At 39.2% G+C, this 19914-nt stretch overlaps 1 protein-coding gene across 4 annotated transcripts in view; it reads right to left on the bottom strand.

Annotated features, from left to right (window-relative positions):
- The window catches only part of RASSF8 (Ras association domain family member 8), a 111544-nt gene that overhangs the window by 56600 nt on the left and 35030 nt on the right, over positions 1-19914 (bottom strand). For 2 of the 4 annotated variants that reach the window (XM_069491687.1, XM_069491689.1), the window contains exon 2: positions 17718-17812. The exons of the other annotated variants lie outside the window; for them this stretch is intronic. The gene's annotated coding sequence lies outside the window, so the exon portion shown is untranslated. The remainder of the gene's footprint in view (positions 1-17717; positions 17813-19914) is intronic. 4 annotated transcript variants of the gene reach the window in all.

Below are 19914 nucleotides of genomic sequence, written 5' to 3'. Positions count from 1 at the left end.
TGGGGTTTAGAAAAATACTGGTTGCAAAAATAGAACTATTTTATTCTTCTCAGGGCTACTCACCTACCTACTAAGTATAGGATAAAAACTGGCAATTACACTTTTCTAAGAATTTCAGGAAGAGTCTTAATGTAGGCCTATTCAACATCAGCCACAGGAAAAGAAAAAGGACTTTTATCAACACGAAACTTACTTTAATGATAAAGTATACATATACTGGAAAAACATCTTTAAAAACTTAAACCTGGCCGGGCGTGGTGGCTCACGCCTGTAATCCTAGCACTCTGGGAGGCCGAGGCGGGTGGATTGCTCAAGGTCAGGAGTTCGAGACCAGCCTGAGCAAGAGCGAGACCCCGTCTCTACTAAAAATAGAAAGAAATTATATGGACAACTAAAAATATATATAGAAAAAATGAGCCGGGCATGGTGGCACATGCCTGTAGTCCCAGCTACTTGGGAGGCTGAGGCAGAAGGATTGCTTGAGCCCAGGAGTTTGAGGTTGCTGTGAGCTAGGCTGACGCCATGGCACTCAATCTAGCCCGGGCAACAGAGCAAGACTCTGTCTCAAAAAAAAAAAAAAATAAAAAAAAAAAAAATAAAAACTTAAACCTAGTTAGGAAATGCTTATGATATGTAACAATAAGAACAAACAATATAGGTAAAGGGAAACAAGTCCTTTTATTATAAAAAGTAAAGTTTTCAACAGTTAACAAGTATCAAATCTTAAGACATTATTTGAAACTGTAACTCCAGGATTATGATTTCTAATGAACAGGCCTGGCTACTGCTTCTACGGCTATTACTATGATTTTACTGAGCCTGAGTGAATTTGATGGAAAAGCAGTAAAATTGGAAGGACATAGGATTTAAAGAGTCAGCAGACTTGGGTTCACTGATTACTTTGACCGCGTAACCCTGAACTCCCTTGATAGGAATATTTTTCTCAGTGGTTTGCTGTGAGCATCAAACTGGAGTCACCTGTTTAAAAGTGTCTTATAAACTCTAAAGTGTTGTCCCACCGGGTGGCTCTCAGTAGAGAAGCCACATATTCCCGTGGGTTTATAAAATAGACTTGGATTACGAGAAACGAGAGAAAAGCTGGCAGGGCGGCCCTGTGGGCACACCACACAGCAAGAACTCTGCCTTTCTATTGCTCAGAGCTGCCAACCTCCCAGGGGACAGAGCCCATGATGACAGAGAAGCCTGCGGAAAACATGCTGCTGACTACATGGAAACCTGGTCAGTTTTTGACTCCGGGAGATATACTTTCCTTTACTTTGATTCTATAAATTTGAGTGTAGGAACAGAGCAAGAAGATGGAATACACTATACAGCTCATAAAACTCACATGGAAAAAAAACATCATGGCTACGAATGTTAAGAAAAAACAAATCTGGATACTAATCATTAGTTTCCACAAATTTTAGAAAATTCAACTCACATAATTAGCAATGATATAAGTAATACATGAGCACAGTTATGTTTGGGGTCAAAAGTGATACACTGATAACGCGGCTAGATGGGAAGACCATGTTTATTCCTCCTTTGGAAACACAGGCAGCCGTTGACAGCCACTGAAAAAGGCTAAATTATGACAGTTCACACAACCAACACTAAAATATTCATTGCCAGTTACAATGGTATTTGAGAAAAAACCGGAGATTTGGTTTTTTCACTTTTTAAATATTAAATGCCTGACAGCTTTTGTTATAGTCATTTGTTAAATGCTTACCTTATGCCAGGCACTGTTCTCAGTGGTTGGAATGTATCAATTTATTTAATTCTCATAATAATCCTACGAGGTTGTTGTTCCTAGTTTTCAGAAGAGAAAATGATGACACAGAGCAGTTACAAAATTTGTCCAAGATCACATAGCTCATTCATTATAGAAAAAGCCAAGACTTCAATCCAGGGATTTTGGAACCAGAGCCTTAACTACTATACTCTACTACCTAATAAAATAAATAACTAAGCAGAATACACACTGTACCTAATTGTTTCATAAATCATTTACTAAAGGCCTACTATGTGCTATGCACATGATACGCACATGATAACAAAAGCTTTAAAGACACTAGATTTGAACTGAAGTTCATGGGGTCAGTGTCTTGGTCTATTTGAGCTGGTATAATAAAACACCATAAACTGGGTAGCTTATAAACAACAGAAATTTATTTCTCGCTGTTCTGGAGGCTGGTAAGTCCATGATTAAGGCACCGTCAGATTCCGTGTCTGGTGAGCGCCCACTTTCTGGGTAGCAGATGGCAATAGCGCCTTCTAGCTCTGTCCTCACAGGGAGGAAGGGCAGGGCAGCTCTGGGGGGTCTCCTTTAAGAGGGCACTAATCCCACCCTGAGTGCTCAACTGCCTGACTCCTCATAACTTAATCACCTCCCAAAGGCCCACCTTCTAATATCACCACATTGGTGATTAGGTTTCAACACATGAATTTTGAGGGGACACAAACATTCAGACTAGAGCAGTCAGTCTCAACTGATTAACAATGTCCAGTCATCATTTTTACTTGACTCAGGTGTTTGTGGGACTGGAGGCAGAGAGGAGGAAGGCCTAGAAGAGTATTCTGCCATTATTAAAAATAACATTGCTCACTGGGAAGAGGAAAGCTCTTCTGGGAGACATTTGGCTCATGTTTTTGGAAAGTAAGTTCTGAGGAAATGCTCAAAGGGGGCTGATTATGCAACACTGGCTTGAGTAAGGACCTACTATTTTGGATGGGGATTTCTTTCCATGGACACATGGCTGACTCAGTTCTTAGACATAGCTGGGGCCAACACAAACCAAAACAGCATCAGGCCTCATCCCAAAGAAACTGCAATACAAACTTCTGTCTGAGGAATTCTTTTCTGGATTTTGTAGACGTTACTGTGAGGGTTCCTTTGGTTTCTAAGTTATGAAGATGGACGATTCCTCAGAGGGCCTCAGGAGATCTTTCTTAGAGCTGCCCTGGGCAGGGCCTGAGGACTCACGAGGTGAGTGACACCTATCACATTTGGGTTCCAAGAAAGGAAAGACAAAATGGTACTAGAACCTGTACAACACTTAAAAATGACAAATAAATTTGGTTGGGGAGGGGCTGTTTCTATTCTAGTCTTCGTGACCAGGTTTGATCCTAACTAGTCTTCCTTGTACCCTCCAGGTCCCTGTATCCTGCACTTTAGGTATCTAAAAGTCTCTCAGGGTGCCCTTTGGTCGTGCAAAGGCCCAGAACCAATCATTTCCTGCTCCCTCTCATCACTAACAAGAGAACTGCCGGCTGGGTGTGGTGGCTCACACCTGTAATCCCAATATTTTGGGAGGCTGAGGTGGGAGGATCGCTTGAGCCCAGGAGTTTGAGACCAGGCTGGGCAATATATTAAGACCCCATCTCTATAAAGAATAGAAACAAAGTAGCTGGGTGCGGTGGCACCCACACACACAATCGAATTGTTCAGCCCAGAAGCACTTCTCTTCCTCTTCACCGAGTCCTCCTCCTATTCCTTAAGAGTGGCTGAAGTCAACTAGATATTAAAGGAGAGGGGACTATCAGATTAAACTAGTAAGTATCAGATTAAAGCACATTAAAGTAATCTCCAATTGGTACTGTGAGAAGAGACAATCAGGGAAAGAGCTTTCCTACTGTCCCTTAAACAAACCACGTGTCCATTCCCAGGGCTAGGGGAATAAGGGTGTGGCACGTTAGGTACCTGGGGTACAAAATGTAAGGAGGCATCACTCTAGGTGCCAGCACTGTACTTGCACGATCCTAAGGGCAACGCCTCCTAATGTTCTGCACCCTCCTAGGTGCCTCACTTGCCTTGTTCTAAAGGACCTGTGCCATCTTGGTAAACGTGGTCCCAGTGGACAAGAAGGAAAAACTTTAGCCGCTCTCAAGTCATTGCCTATGGAGAAGCAGCAATTGGTTCTACTTCCCCTTCTAATTTCTCACCCATTTCTAATGTAATTTCTGACCTAAGCCCCAAACCCTTCGCTGATGCCTGACCAACTCTCCTACATGAAAGAGGAACATGAAGGGTGAGGAAGCCTTCCGGCCTCAGGGCCTTGGGATCTCACAGGCATCAGTTAGCTGCCCCAGGGCCAGGGCACGCAGGAAGCCTGGAACCCGGCACTGCTGCACAGGAGCCCTGCAGGTCCCCAGGACACCACTGCTCACACTCACTCCAGGACCACCACTCTGCATGGGTTTTTCTATTGGATCAAAGAATAAGTAAGTGGCTGTTTTACTCACCTTAAACAAGGCAAAACAGCTTTCTTCTGATCCCACTTTCCCCACTGGCTACCTGCCATTTCTTGTTTCCCTTTGCAGCACAAAGCTCCTTTAAAGAATTGTGTATACTGCCCATCTTCATCTTCTCACCCTCCATTCTCTATCGAGCTCATTCCTGCCAGGCTTTTGCCCTCACCATCTACCAAAACAACTCTTATTAAGGTCGCCACTCACCTCCACGTTGCTAAATGTAAGACTCAATTTATCACTCCTTCCTCCTGATACACTTCCTTCACCTCTCTTCCAGGACACTCCTGTTTTCCTCCTTCTTCACTAGTGTTCCTTCTCAGTCTCCTCTGCTCTATGGGTTTTTGGCGTTTGTGTATCCCAGCTCTCAGTCGCTGGCCTTCTCCTCCTCTCTATATACACTCCCTTGGTGGTCTCATCCAGTCTCATAACTTGAAACACCATATTTGACAATTCCCATCTCTACCTTTCTAGCCAGACCCTTGCCTGACTCCAGCCCCACACCCAGATGTCTACTGCTACTCCGATGTCCACTAGACATCTCAAACTAAACGTGTCTGAAGAAGAACTCCTTCTTTTTTGAGACAGGGTCTTACTCTGTTGCCCAGGCTGGAGTACGGTGGCAAGATCACAGCTCACTGCAGGCTTGAACTCTGAAGAACTCTTGATCTTGCCCTTCAAACCTGTCACACCCACATCCTTTCATCTCAGTTCAAAGCAACTAGAACGCAACCTTTTCCTTGCTCAGGCCAAACTGCCTGCAGTCATCCTTGCCTCCTCTCTCTCACAACCCATGTCCAATCTATCAGGAAACGCGGCTGGCTCTGCCTCTATCCACTTACCATCATCTCTCACTGAGTTTCTTCAATTGCCTCCTCACAAATCTTCCTGACCTACTCTTGGGCTGCCCCCGCTCCCAAATAGCCTATTCTCAACACAGAAGCAGAAGAGAAATAAAAGAAAAATATACTACATCAGGCACTGCTGTCTGTGATGTGGTTTTCTAAGTTGGGGAACAATTCTTATTCAATTTCTGAATCAAACACAATTTTTACTTAATTTATATAATAATTACTGGAAAATTCATTATGGTTAAAACTATATAAAAACACTTGGTATATACATGGAAAAAGTTATGCTCAGTTGTGGGTTTTTCATTAGGAAAGTAGGGTGGGTCATTTGAAAGTCATTACATGGGACTGTCCTGTGCACTACAGCTGCAGTCCCCAACCCCCTGGCTGAGGACCAGTACCAGTCTGTGGCCTGTTAGGAACTGGGCCACACAGCAGGAGGTGAGCAGTGGGTGAGCCAGCAAAGCTTCATCTGTATTTACGGCCACTCCCCACTGCTCGCATCACTGCCTAAGATCCACCTCCTGTCAAATCAGTGGCAGCATCAGATTCTCACAGGAGCGTGAACCCTACTGTAAACTGTGCATGCCAGGGATCTAGGTTGAGCAATCCTTATGAGAATCTAATGCCTGATGACCAGAGGTAGAGCTGAGGCGGTGATGCTAGCGCTGGGGAGCAGCTGCAAATACAGATTATAATTAGCAGAGAGGTTTGACTGCATGATAAATATAATGTGCTTGAATCATCCTGAAACCATCCCCGCCTCCCCACCCCCTGTTGTGTGGAAAAAATTTCTTCCATGAAACCAGTCCCTGGTGCCAAACAGGTTGGGGACCGCTGCACTGCAGGATGCCTGGCATCTCTGTCACCACCCACTAAATGTCAGTAGAATCCCTTCAATCACGGTGACAACCAAAAATGCCCTCACAAATTTCTCAAACACCACTGATGGCAGAATCATTCCTGCTTAGAAACACTACTCTAGAATACATTCTATGCTCCTACAGGTATCTCTTGATTCTGTAGTTTGCTGAAAAGAAGTGTGAAGAATATATTGAAAAGCACAAAGTTCCAACTTGAATATGGAATTTAAATTTATTAGAATATTCTCGTATATCCATTGGTTCTCAGCCCAGATAGCTTTGTCCTAACATGCTTGTCAGCTTGTTTTTCTTGTGAGAAACGGGTAGTGCTATGGCAGCTCAGTGTTACAGAAAACTTGAACCCTTGGGAATGCTGCTACAGAAACCCATTGTGCAGTAGGAAAAAAGATGGGCAACTAACGGCATACAGGAGAGAACATGGAACAGACTGGAAATCAAAAGGTCTGGGTTGTAATTCAAGTTCTGTGAATAAAGAGATAAATTCACCTATTCAACAGACCTTCGTCTACTGGCCATGTACTAGGACCACCAAGACGGATAAAAAAGTTGTTTAACCTACTAGAGAAGTACAGACGGAGCACATCCGTCTCCAACTGTGTTTTGGTTTCTTCAATCTCAAATCTGAATCTCTGAAGTATTTAAAAAAAAAAAAATTAAGATTCCATGTACATGCTTGCAATATACCCTGGTGGCACAAGGAAAATACAAACAAAAGCAGGTACCGTGGTATTAGAGAGCTAAGGTAAAGCCACCCATATGACATCTTAGTTTTCAAATAAGAATATAAGTATTATTATATGAACTTGCTATTTTATTAACAGTAAAGATCACTATACTTCTATTTCTTGATACAACAAAGATTGAGAGTACACATTCAAATGATCCTTTGGAGCAAAATGGAATTGAAATCACAATTAATATTAGCTTGGTTTTCTGAAAGAATTATTTGTTATACCAAAAAAAAAAAGAAATGTGATCTTTAATCATTTTATCTCTAATTCCCATTCTGACAAGGCAAATTTACAAAGAATTTGCACAGTAATATTGTCTAGTAGCTGCAGAGCTCACAGGAGAACAGGCTCAAAGTAAGTGGAACATTAAGTCAACTGGCTGGAAATAGTATAGCTTTTAATGTTATCTATACCTAATATTTTAAGTGAGAAAATTTTAAAGTAGTAATAGCCTTTTAAAGAATGAGAATATGTTAACATTTAATTTATTGAGATTATAAAGAAATTATCAATAAAAAATGTGAATAATTTTTCTACTTATGGAGATATGTGAGGTTTATTACTCCAAATTGTTAATACTTTTACCTATCCTCCAACTACAACTTTGTTTATTCATATAAATAATTTTGATTCCTTCAATTGCCCTAAGGCCCAGTGCCCCTAAAAGAAGAGGTTGTTTCTATCAAACTAGAATAAGAATGCTGCTTTTACATCAGCCATCTCCTGCCCATCTACACTCATATCTGCACCTAGCTGTGCTTGTTTTTCTCCAAACACACTATTCTCCTGTGCCTTTCTTGGGCTTTGCACATGCTACTTCCAGTGATGAAGGGTCTTCTTATGACTCTCTAAAGACCTACTCACCTTTAAAAACATGGCTTAAATGACATCCGCAAGAAACCTTCCTTAACCTCTACACAGTTACAGTACCTCCCCGTGTGCTCCCTAGCACCTTCACTATTGCAGAATTTACATGACTGTCATCGTTTGCTACCTGTCTGTCCCTCTAGTAGACTCTTTGTAAGCCTAACAACTAGGCAGTACCAAATCTGAACACAGATTTGCTAACGAAGAGAGCAGCTATGGAAGAAAATGGTGAAAAGGCTTTGCTCCTTTTACAAAACACCCAAACTTTGATGTATATTACTTTCTCCAGTCTGGTGTTATTAATAGAAGTTATTTACATAAGAAAAGCATATCTGGTATGTACAGTCCCAATTACTCTATCCATTTTCAAGGTTCAGACAGATTTTCTTCCCAAGGAAGAAACACATCTCTGCAACTGATGTATAAATCAAGTACCTTTGATTCACACACTCTCTTTATTAAATGCATATAAAATTCATACTTGAAATATTTACAAAATAATATTTCACCTATTTAGAAAATTTACCCAAAGAAAGCATACCACAAAAGAACAGTGTGCAGAAAAAGCAGGTGTAACTACCAACACTACAGCTGATGCCTGTCAATAAGTGCTTAATTAAAACAATACTGACCAACCCTGTAGTGTAAGTGAATTGAGCAACCATGTATATAGCTAGTTATGATCACCACCTACAATGTCCAGCTAAATGGACTGTGGAGACACATTAAAGAAGTGTGAGAAGTACATAACACAGCAGAAACATCTATACATGAAACTTATCCATCAGCACAGCTAAGGTAATTTGCAGAGATGGAATGGGGAATTACCAGGCGTCCAATTTTCAGGCACATACTCTGTGCTTTATGAGATCTCAATTTCATCTTTACAGCCACTCTGGAGATGGGTATTTGCTGTGGTTTCGTTATGTGTCCCCTCCAAATCTCATGTTGAAATTTGATTCCCAATGTTGAAGGTGGGGCCTAATGGGAGGTGTTTGGGTCCTGGGGGTGGATCCCTCACGAATAGATTAATGTCCTGGGTGGGTGGTGGTGAGTGAGTTCCAGCTCTAGAGCTGGTTATTTAAAAAAAGCTTGGTACCCCTCTTTCTCTTTTTGTCTGTCTCTTTTCCCCTCTCACCATGTGATCTCTGCACACACCTGCTCCACTTTGCTTTCCGCCATAAGTGGAAGCATCCTGAGGCCCTCACCAGATGCAGGTGCCCAATCTTGAACTTTCCAGCCAACAGAATTGTGAGCCAAATAAGCCCTTTTTCTTTACAAATTATCCAGTCTCAGGTATTCCTTTATAGCAGCACAAAACAGACTAAGACAGTATTGTTTACCTCAATTTAATGAGTAAGAACTAAATATCAGCAAGATAAATGTGAGCTCACTGTGCCCCATGTGCCCACTACCCTACACTGCCCCAGACCAGTGGGCAAGTGCTCTCTGAGCACACACCATGAGTTAGACACTAGGGGTATATCTAGAGTGACCACGAGTCCTGGTGTACCTGGAACAGCTTTTACACTGTTACCCTGGTGAAATTATCAATAGTGCTCTGTTTCACTCTCAGGTGTCTGATTTGAAGAACTGTCTCTAAGCATAAAAGACTAACTATAGGGCCGGGCGTGGTGGCTCACGCCTGTAATCCTAGCACTCTGGGAGGCCGAGGTGGGCGGATCGTTTGAGCTCAGGAGTTCGAGACCAGCCTGAGCAAGAGCGAGACCCCGTCTCTACTAAAAATAGAAAGAAATTATATGGACAGCTAAAAATATATAGAGAAAAAAATAGCCGGGCATGGTGGCTCATGCCTGTAGTCCCAGCTACTCGGGAGGCTGAGGCAGGAGGATCGCTTGAGCTCAGGAGTTTGAGGTTGCTGTGAGCTAGGCTGACGCCACGGTACTCACTCTAGCCTGGGCAACAGAGTGAGACTCTGTCACAAAAAAAAAAAAAAAAAAAAAAGACTAAGTATAAAAACATATGTAGCCTATGTCTGGAGCAAAACTGAAGTATTTGAGAAAAACACTAATAAAAGCTGTATTTTCCCCATCTGATGTGAACCTTCTCAACATGGTGAGACTATGTGTTTCTCAAAGGCAAAAACCATGGACTTCATCCTATTATAATTTTATAACTTTCACGAGGTCATTTTAGATGAAAGAAATAGCCTTTACAAAATTATCTTAGATCTTAAGAACAAAAAAAAAAAAAGATTTCGTTTTATTTTATATTTTCCCTACTGCATTCAGGTACTATCCCAATACCCAGGGACAGAAACTCATCATAGAGAATGACTTGACTAAGATAATAGTCACTGGTACATTCAGGAGTAGAATCAAGTGCAGTCTTATATCTATCAGTTAATTACATACTGACTTCACTTTTATAAACTCGGTCCATTGGAAGAATGCAAACCACTAATAAATGGTCACCGAACTCTCACCAATTCAACCTGCAATTTAATAATCATACCTGCCTTTAAGATTATTCTGGAGATTTAAGGAGTAAACCTGTAAAGAACCTAGTATAAAACACACACGTGCATGCACATACACATGATGCCATCAGCATAAATTTAAAAAGACAAAAATACGTGTTGTATGTACACATTCCTTCTTCTGCCAAGATAACCAAGAAACTGCTAATAATGGTTACTGACGGGTAGACGAAACACATGAGAAAGGAGGTAGTCTTATTTTTCATCTTATACCTTTCTATACACTTTAAACTTACTGTATTACTTTTTTTAATGAACAATTGTTTTAAATATACAATGACTAATGCTTTGCTAAAAACCTCTTGTGCAGGTTTTTAGAATTTAGAATTTCAGAATAGTAGAAGGTATCAGACAGGTTGTGTCAGAAAAGCAATTTTCTTTAGTAATCAATCCTTGCCTTCTAAGGAGGAAATTAAACAAACCTAAAAACTATTTCAATAATGTAAAATCAAATTTTATTTAAACTTAAAAGTGGTTCATTTGCCATAAACTGCAACTCTTTCCAGAGCAGACCAGGATTTCCCTTGTTGCTGGGAATTGTCTGACCATGTTCCCCTCAGTCATCTATGCCCGGTGATGAGACAGGTTCAAGGGCAGCACAGTCGGACCTTTGCAGGGTCTTAACTACTACTGAAAGTAGTACAAAGTCACAAAAGGGTTGTACATGCCCGCAAACCTACAAACACTGCTAGAAAAAAGACCATTGTAAGAGCCGTATTCAGGAAGAACTATGCAAATAAACAAAGTAGTATTTAGACTTCAAAGGCACAGTATCTCACTCTGGGTATTTTTCCTAAAAATTCCTCAAGTTTCTTGTAATTGCTAATCAAAATAGGAAAGTCAAAAGGAGATGAGGTGGACGAGTAAATATTCAATCAAGATGGCTAGGGACCAGCCCAAGCAAGAGCGAGACCCCGTCTCTACTAAAAATAGAAAGAAATTAGCTGGACAACTAAAAATACATATAGAAAAAATCAGCCGGGCATGGTAGTGCATGCCTGTAGTCCCAGCTACTCGGGAGGCTGAGGCAGGAGGATCGCTTGAGCCCAGGAGTTTGAGGTTGCTGTGAGCTAGGCTGATGCCATGGCACTCACTCTAGCCCAGGCAACAGAACGAGACTCTGTCTCAAAAAAAAAAAAAAAAAAAAAAAAAAAGATGGCCATGGAATTAAAATAACTGTCCTAATTATCCTATCTAATCCATAAAGACTTTAGTAAGTTCGACACAGTGTTACTGGCAGTATTTGAACATTTAAACTGCAGAGACACTGATATAAAAGGCATGGTGGAAGGGGCTGAGATTTAAACACTAGGACTGCTGTGGTTTGAATGTCTGTCCCCTCCAAAACTCATGTTGGAGTTTAATTGCCATTCTAACAGTATTAAGAGGTGGGACCTTTAAGAGGTGATTAGGCCATGAAGGCTCTGTCTCTGTGAATGGATTAATGCCGTTATCTTGGGTGTAGGTTTGTAATAAAGGAACAAATCTGACCCCGTTTTCTTTTCCTCTCCCTCTCTCTCCTGTCATGTGATGACACAGCAAGAAGGCCCTCACCAGATACTGGCATTTAACATTGGCTCCAGAACTCTGAGTCAATAAATTTCTGCTCATTATAAATGACCCAGTCTCGTGTATTCTGTTAAAGCAGCACAAAATACAGCTGACCCTCGAACAACACAGGTTTGAACTTCACAGGTTCACTTATATGTGGATTTTCTTCTGCCTCTGCCAACCCGGAGACAGCAAGACCAGACCCACCTCTTCTTCCTTCTCGGCCTACTCAATGAGCAGGCAATGAGGATGAAGACCTTTATGTTGATCCACTTCCGCTTAATAAACAGTAAATATATTTTCTCCTCCTAATGATTTTCTTTTCTCTAACTTACCTTATTGTAAGAATACAGTATATAATACATATAACATACAAAATGTGTGTTAATCAACTGTTTATGTCATTAGCAAGGCTTTTGGTCAACAGTAGGCTATTAGTAAAGTTTCTGAGGAGTCAAAAGCTATATGCAGATTTTCAACCATGCCGAGGGTCGGCGCCCCTAACCCCAGTGTTGTTCAAGGGTCACCTGTAGACACATCGCTCTTTGTATTCCCAAACTCCATGTTTCCAGGAAGCATAATGGATGCACAGGGACACATCACAGTCCAATTATTTATAAATAACATCCCAGGAGTTCAGTCTATTCAGCCTACCCAGAGACTCTGATGACCCCCTTGCTATTAATTTCTGTATATAGTCCATCTCATTAAGTATGTCTTTAAAGTAGATATATTTTTTTCACAAAAGGCATACAATGGAAATCTTAGACATTTCTGATTATTAAAATGATACATATTTATTTTACAGAACCTATATGTTTTAAATGAAAATAGTAATTATTTTCCTGTAGTTCTACCATTTGGAGATAATCATTATTAACTCTTTGGTGTAATGCTTCTCAGGGTTTTCCCTATATAAATAGTTAAAAAAAAAAACAAAAACCCAAGGTTATAATTTATATCATGTCCTGATATTGTTGTATTGTCACTACCATTTTTCTGTTGTATTAATTTAAAAATCTATAGATAGGTAGATAAATTCTTGTATTGTGCCTCATTACAGTCTACCTTCTAGTTGCACTATACGAACATTCTGATCTTACTTCTCCCACTGCCAGCATGAGGAATTACATATGTCTGCATATATTACATTTTACATATAGGTTATTTACATGTGTGTCATATATGTGCTTTTGAATCTTCAATAATATGACATGCCAAATATATTTCTTTGTTAAGTATTAAAACTGAACAAATCTTTAAGTCTACATCAGTATGTATTCTTTTTAAGACTGTCCACTAGGGGCCAAAAATCTTTTAATTGGGTACCGATTTTTTTTTTTACTTGAAATAAATTTTTATACAATATGGGTATTAACTCTATTTTTTATATATTGTAATTATGTAAGTACATATGATAATGTTACATAGTCATGCACCACATAATGATGTTTCAGTCAACAACAGACCACATACACGACGGTGGCTCCCTAAGATTATGATGGAGCTGAAAAATCCCTATCACCTAGTGATGTTGTAGCCATCTTAACACCGTAGGGCAATGCATCACACACGTGTTTGTGGGGATGCTGGTGTAAACAAACCTGCTACACTGCCAGGCATATAAAAGTACAGCACATACAATTATGTACAGTACATAATACTTGATAATGATAATAAATGACTATGTTACTGGTCTATATATTTACTAAACTTTTTATTGTTATTTTAGAGTGTACTTCTTCTACTTATGTTTTTTTAAAAAGTTAACTGTAGAACAGTCTCTGAAAGGTCTCTCAGGAGGTATTCCAGAAGAAGGCATTGTTACCATAGGAGATGACAGCTCCATGCACGTTATTGCCCCTGAAGATCTTCCAGTGGGACAAGGTGTGGAGGTGGAAGACAGTGATACTGAAGACCCGAGATCAAGATATTCATATACATTCTCTTCTAGTATACTTATTACTACATTTTTATATTCATTATTTACAACGGCATTTTTAGCAATACAACATTCTTCTGAACTTTCTATTCTGCTCTAAGGATTTGCCTATTTTATCAACATACCATATTTTAATTAATAGCTAGGATCACAACTTTCTCTTTATCCTTCTTTACTGTATAAACTTTTCTTGACTCTTATTTATCCCACAAAAATGTAATTCAAATCACTGATCTGTGAAAAATTCCTGCTAAGATTTTGTTTACAATTATATCAAACTTATAAACCAATATAAAAAGATTAAAATAATTAAAGAATTGTCTTCCTGGCCCGAAACATTGAGTTTCCTTGGCTCAGATTAAAGTTTAGTAGTTTTCTTCCTAGGCCATTCCCTTTTCCTAAAAGTCTACTCCTTAGCATGCTTTCTGTTGCTACTATGAATAGGCTCCTTTTTCCTCTTATTTTTGAACTGGTTATTATTACTACACAAAAAAGATCACAGTATTTATATTATTTATAATGGAACCCTACTAAACCTTATTAGTTTTAGATGACTGCCTTGGAAATTTTTTATTTATCTGCAAATAATTTTATCCTCCTTTACAACAGTTCTCTCTCTCACCTTTTTCTTAATACACTGGCTAGATATTTCAGTGCTATTTTAGATAGCAGTGATAATAGCAGGTATGCTGCTAATTCTAATAGGAGATAAAATTCTAGTGTTTCACCAGTATTAGTATTTTGGCTACTGACAGCCTGATCTCAGTTTGTTTATAAAATTATAGAAAGTTTCCATAAAATATTAACAATGATATCTCTAAGCACTGAATTAATGGGTGATTTTATTTTCCTTTACATTTTCCAGGAAATGGATTTTTGCATTATTTTTTATTAGACTGGCCATGAATTTTTCCAATTTCTTTTCCAAGTTTCCTTAAACAAATGAACACATACACATCCCCCCCCAACACTGTTATCTCCTTATTTCTCCTAACATTCTTTAAAGTTTCTAACTCTAAATAATCTTGGTTAGCAATCAATATCTTGCAGAAGGTAAGAGAGAAGCAAACCCCTAGAAAAGCTTTCTCTTTAGAAACAACATCCTACTATCCTCTGTGAAAAATAGGGTATCTAAAAATAAAGTCTGGATACAAATTTCTCAAAGTAACTTATTCCATTAATAAAAATGATACCTCATCCTTTTTACTAAAATACATCTGTGCCTAATTAAGACTGCAGTACAGGACGCCAGGAAATAAAATTATTAACTAGTAGATATTAGAAAAGTCATAACACTCCCAAATCAGAGCACCATGAAAACCAGATTCTAATACTCTTAATATTAGACTTACATGTTAACAAATGGATATATAAAGTGCTTCACTACGTATCAAATCCTGTTTCTTTCATATTTCATTAAGTAACCATCATTCTGACCCCATTTCAAAATCTTAAATAACTAGGTTTGTGGTATATTATCAGAAAACGTCAATCTTAAATACAAACAGCTTAATTTTTCATTTTTAGTCTACCGGGAAAGTTCCAAAGTGCTAAAACATGCAAACTGCTACCCATCTTCTAAAAATAGAAATAAAATAATTAGGTCACAATGGATGGCTCCTTACTTGGCCAAAAAAAAAAAAAAAGGATGATGAATGCAATTGGAATGTTTATTGTCACTGAAATTCTTCAGGCCTGGATTCCAAGTCCGCCTCTTGATGCAGGTTACTATGACAACTTAAATTACAGAAAATGCCCCCCCCACCTTCTCCTACCAAGTAGTTTTCTCTGCAAGATCAAGCCTTCTAAACTCTGCGTGCAGAAAATTATCTGTAATAACAATAAATACGTCTTTATAAGTTTTATTCAGAAATGCCCCCATCTAAACCCTTAAAACCTTAAGCATATGAAATCCAAATTCCATTAGATCCACATGGGACAGAAAACCTAACCTGAAAACACACACGCACACACTTAAAACATAAAATACTGAGAGTATTCTGAAACTACTTCCTATTACCAGAGGCACAGTGTATTACCACCATATGTTTCATTCCATAAACTATGGAAAATTACTTATAAAGCAGTTTTTGGAATAAGATTATAGAGCTAAGTCCTGTTTATCATTATTTTCCCCTCACTAATGCTTTTTACGGGAAAGTACCAGAAAATAAGGACGGGGGAAGACTGCAGTCCTATTTTGAACAGAAAAAGAAGCAAATCAATAATCTGTAAAATTTATTCTGTCTTTTAACCTATTCTGTCTTTTTACACAAAATACGAGCTTTAAGGTTTGTTCTCACACAGTTTCAAATTTATAAACCTAACAGAAGTGTTTTGTGATAAAGTGTGAATTATTCCCTATCATCACATTCTCTAAGATAAAAATGGCTCAAGAGAAATTGCAAAATTGCATCCAATGTGATTTAGTAGAAAGATATTCTGATTGCAAGATATTAAAAATGTAAAGTTGCTCCACGGGGAAAAATATTAGAAAGTTTCACAGTGTAGCAATACTGAGACTTCAAAGCTAATTTTTTTTGCCCATCCAAGTTAACATGACTAAAATCAGACGCTACATTCGGAAAGGATGAGGGAACTCACTCTCCTATAAGCTGGTTACTTCAGTAGCCAGCATAGGCAAAACAGTCTTCTAAGTTTCGTGTACAGCTACATCTGAACAAAAAATGAAAAATCTTCAGCAGCGAGCTCTAGACCACTCATACCATCCCCACTTGTATTAGTGGATAACTAACAGCGATCCAGAAAAAAATATATAATTGAAATGTTCAAACCCAAATACACATAATCCCTAAACACTAAGCTTGAACTACAAGTCTTCTTAGTATAATTTAACATAAATCCTCCTAAATAGAAAATAATTAATGCATAAGAGACAGCTTTACAGCACAGCTTCATCAGTAACGGAAGCTAAAACTAAAATTTAAGTAGCTACCCAATTACGGAGAGAACATTAGTCCGTTGAGCTACACGGTACATTTTTTTCTCTTATGCTTTTCTTTTTCAGACCATATTACAAATGGCAGGCATTAAAAATAGGGTCTGAATGGGTCTTTTTGGCTCTCCCACGGATATGACAAAATTGCCTCATCAGACTCCCTTTTACTCTCCACATTTGTGGCCTTCCAGTCACGGCTTTCGCTAATGCCACAAGCAATGTAGCAGGGTCTGCAGAACAGCAGTGTAACCAATGAGGATACGGACCTGCGGTTTTAGGAGTCCAGTCCCTCCACGTAATCTAGCAATTACTAGAAGGCTCTAAAGTTACAGCCTTTTATTTCAGGGGGAAATTAGTTTACATGGGACCTTCGAGATCCATCATGTATTTAAAAATGCAGGCACATAACTTTTGTAAATGAGGGACCAAGGAATTTATGAGACAGCACACCGGCGGGTGCCTTTAAAAAAGTTTATTCACCTGTAAACTGTGAACAATTTATTCATAAGTTATTCACTTACTAAACAAGGTCGTATTATTTTCCCTTCTGGGACCAATAAGTCACGTAAATGTTCAAGAGACAAGAGATGACACACACAGCAAAATACTAAATACAAGTGAAACATAATATTCTGTATATTTTCACCTGAGAGATTGTATGACCCCCCCCCCTTACTTAGTGAAGCCAATTATAGACATTATTTAAGAAACAGAAGCTCAAACTACAGAATATTCCACTCTTACCAAGGTTATTCTGGAGAAGAGTCAGAAAAACCAGTTAGTCATCAAGACTTTCTAACCTTTCACTATGAGAAATACTTCTTGGCTTTAAAAGAGGCTGCCAATTTAAAGCATTAGTAGAAGAGTGCTCAGAAAGCCCAGCAGTGGTGATACATGACTTTGAAACATTTTGCGGCAGACTCCATATTTGAAACCTAAAGCGTGTTTTATGATGCTTTTAGTGTTAACCCAAATTTGGACCTGGTAACTATATGACAGTGGCCACAGATACCATCACTGACTACACTTTGCATGCTCTAAATAAAGGCTTACAAATGATGATTCTGAAGAGTTCACCAGTGAACTGAAAGTGTCCCAAAACTTTGAAAAGTGTTTTGAAAAATCACTGAAAGTGACACTCTTCTAGGATGCAAGTAAGGAGCACAAATCTTCTGACTCACCTTACCACGCTGGAGTCTCCAAGCCAGAGCCGAGCATGAGGTAGACTGGACGGACAGAGCACCGCACCGTATTCTAGCAGGATCTACACAGGCACCTGAAAAGGTACACAGTGTTCTTACAGGCCTGGCTAATTTTTTATCTTAAAAATGCTAAATCACACCATCTTAACTTAGGCAAAGACCAAAACACACACTGCTTGTACTTCAAATAGTTTTCCCAAGAAGAATTTTTCCTCCACTCTCCCTGCTCCCCCTTATTCATTTGAATTGCAGTACTTGTGGGGTGGGTTTGTTTTCTGTTTGGTTTCAATTAGCATTTTTGTGCCTTTGAAAGAGGAATTTCAGTTGTTTCTAAAAAAGGTCATTTGATGGGCCCATGGTGTTCTAGGAAAGACTTTGTGCCGTCTTTCTCTACTGACCAAAACTCCCTGTAGGACCACAATAATTTCTTGAAAGCAGTTAGCAGTTAGACAGTTGGAAAATTGCCTGAAGCCAGGGCTAAAAATGAAGTTGAAGGAGAGATTGCAGGTTTTAGGTCCTAAAAAATAAAAACAAAAACATGCCGCACTTTTCCTTGGTGAGTACAAATTACCACCACCGGCCAACCTAGGGAAGAGGGTAACTTGGAAGCATTTCTTTTGACCATTTTATTGCCTCATGCTGTGAGAATGTGAAACTCTGCCACCACATCGGCTACAAAGAAAGCCTAAGGAAGAAATCTTGGCCACAAGATGGGAATTGACGCAATTCATATGTCTGCCACATTCAGACGATGCCCTTCACAGATGTTTCTGAATTTATTTATAGAAAGGTTTACTTTAGCAACAAGACCAGCTTCGATCACCCACTTTTTAAATATACCCAGACGTCGAACTACTTTTATTATGAATAGAAAATACCACCCAAAAAGGATACCGTCCTTATATTCTTAGTCATGAGATAATACAAAAATATCCAATTAGAACATAAGGAGAAAGAACTGACGGACTCCAAATAGGACGCAAAATGTGAGAAAACATAAATTTCAAACACAATTGAGGAAGGGTGAAGTTACTCCAAAGTTTCCCTTTCCCAGTTGGGTTCTCCCTGCACAGCTGCTATACCCCTGAATGGAGACACTGTCTCCAAACCTGGTTTCTAGCCTCACACTTCATATAACTTAATAGTGGTTATAAAAATGCCATTGGCTTCCTGATTATTTTTTACATAGTGTTACAGTTGCAGTGCAAAGGTGCATTAGTGCACGCTTCCAACTAAGAAAAAGAAAAGTAGAAGTCACATTAAAAATTTTTTTTTTCTAATAAAAATAAATAGGTTTAGGCCAGCTAGATATTACAGAATTTGTTTCATCCTCTTATACCAGATGTTAGGTTAGGGTCTCTGGCTTCAACTAGACCTACCTACCTGCTGAAGAAGCGAGAAGAAACAGACACATCAGAGGCTGACATGATTTGGTAAAAGAGCCTGTTCATGCAGAGTGTCATCCAAGAGTAAGGAAGGGTCGATCCTGCTGGGAAAGAGGACTGGGTGGCAAATTCAGAACCAAGTAAGAAGAGGCTAAAGGAACTAACAACCACCCTAATTCTCGTCCTTGGGCCTGGAAGCTACCTGGAATCCAGGCTGGTAGGCGAAAGTATTCCTATTTACCTAAACCCAAATCTCTTCCTACCCAGCTTATCTTCTTTAAAGGCTTGCCTCTCTTTTAGTTTTGTTTTCAAGAAAACTTTCTGGAGTGGGAAGTGGGCAGCTGAGAATGAGTTTCTAAAATTGACATAATCATTATCTTCTTTTGTCCATAAAATAAGGTTATCACTAGAGCCAGACATTTAAAGGCCAAGAAGATTATGGTGCTCATTCCCTCACATGTAATTCAAAATGACACTAACATATATACTGAGATTAAAACATCTCCTTTTTAGATTTTCATAACTGCACAATTCTGAGATGGGATGGGGGTGCCCTGTTCTGCTGTGCTTGGGATACCTGTGGAAATGCCAGACCAGACAGGGAAAGTGAGAGGCTTGGGCTCCTGCTCACCTGTCCCCCTCCCAGGCCTCTTTCCACAACCATCCTAACTACTCAACCCACGGTTCACTCTTCAGCCAGACTCCTTTACAAAAACAAACCAACCAAAAAAGATCAAATCCTATCATTCTACTGCTTTAAAAGTTTCCACAAAAAAAAGTTCAACCTTTTT

Source organism: Eulemur rufifrons, chromosome 16, assembly GCF_041146395.1.
Source record: "Eulemur rufifrons isolate Redbay chromosome 16, OSU_ERuf_1, whole genome shotgun sequence".
Classification (NCBI taxonomy): domain Eukaryota; kingdom Metazoa; phylum Chordata; class Mammalia; order Primates; family Lemuridae; genus Eulemur; species Eulemur rufifrons.
Note: the sequence above shows the minus strand (reverse complement) of the source record. Positions and strands in the feature narration are given on the sequence as shown.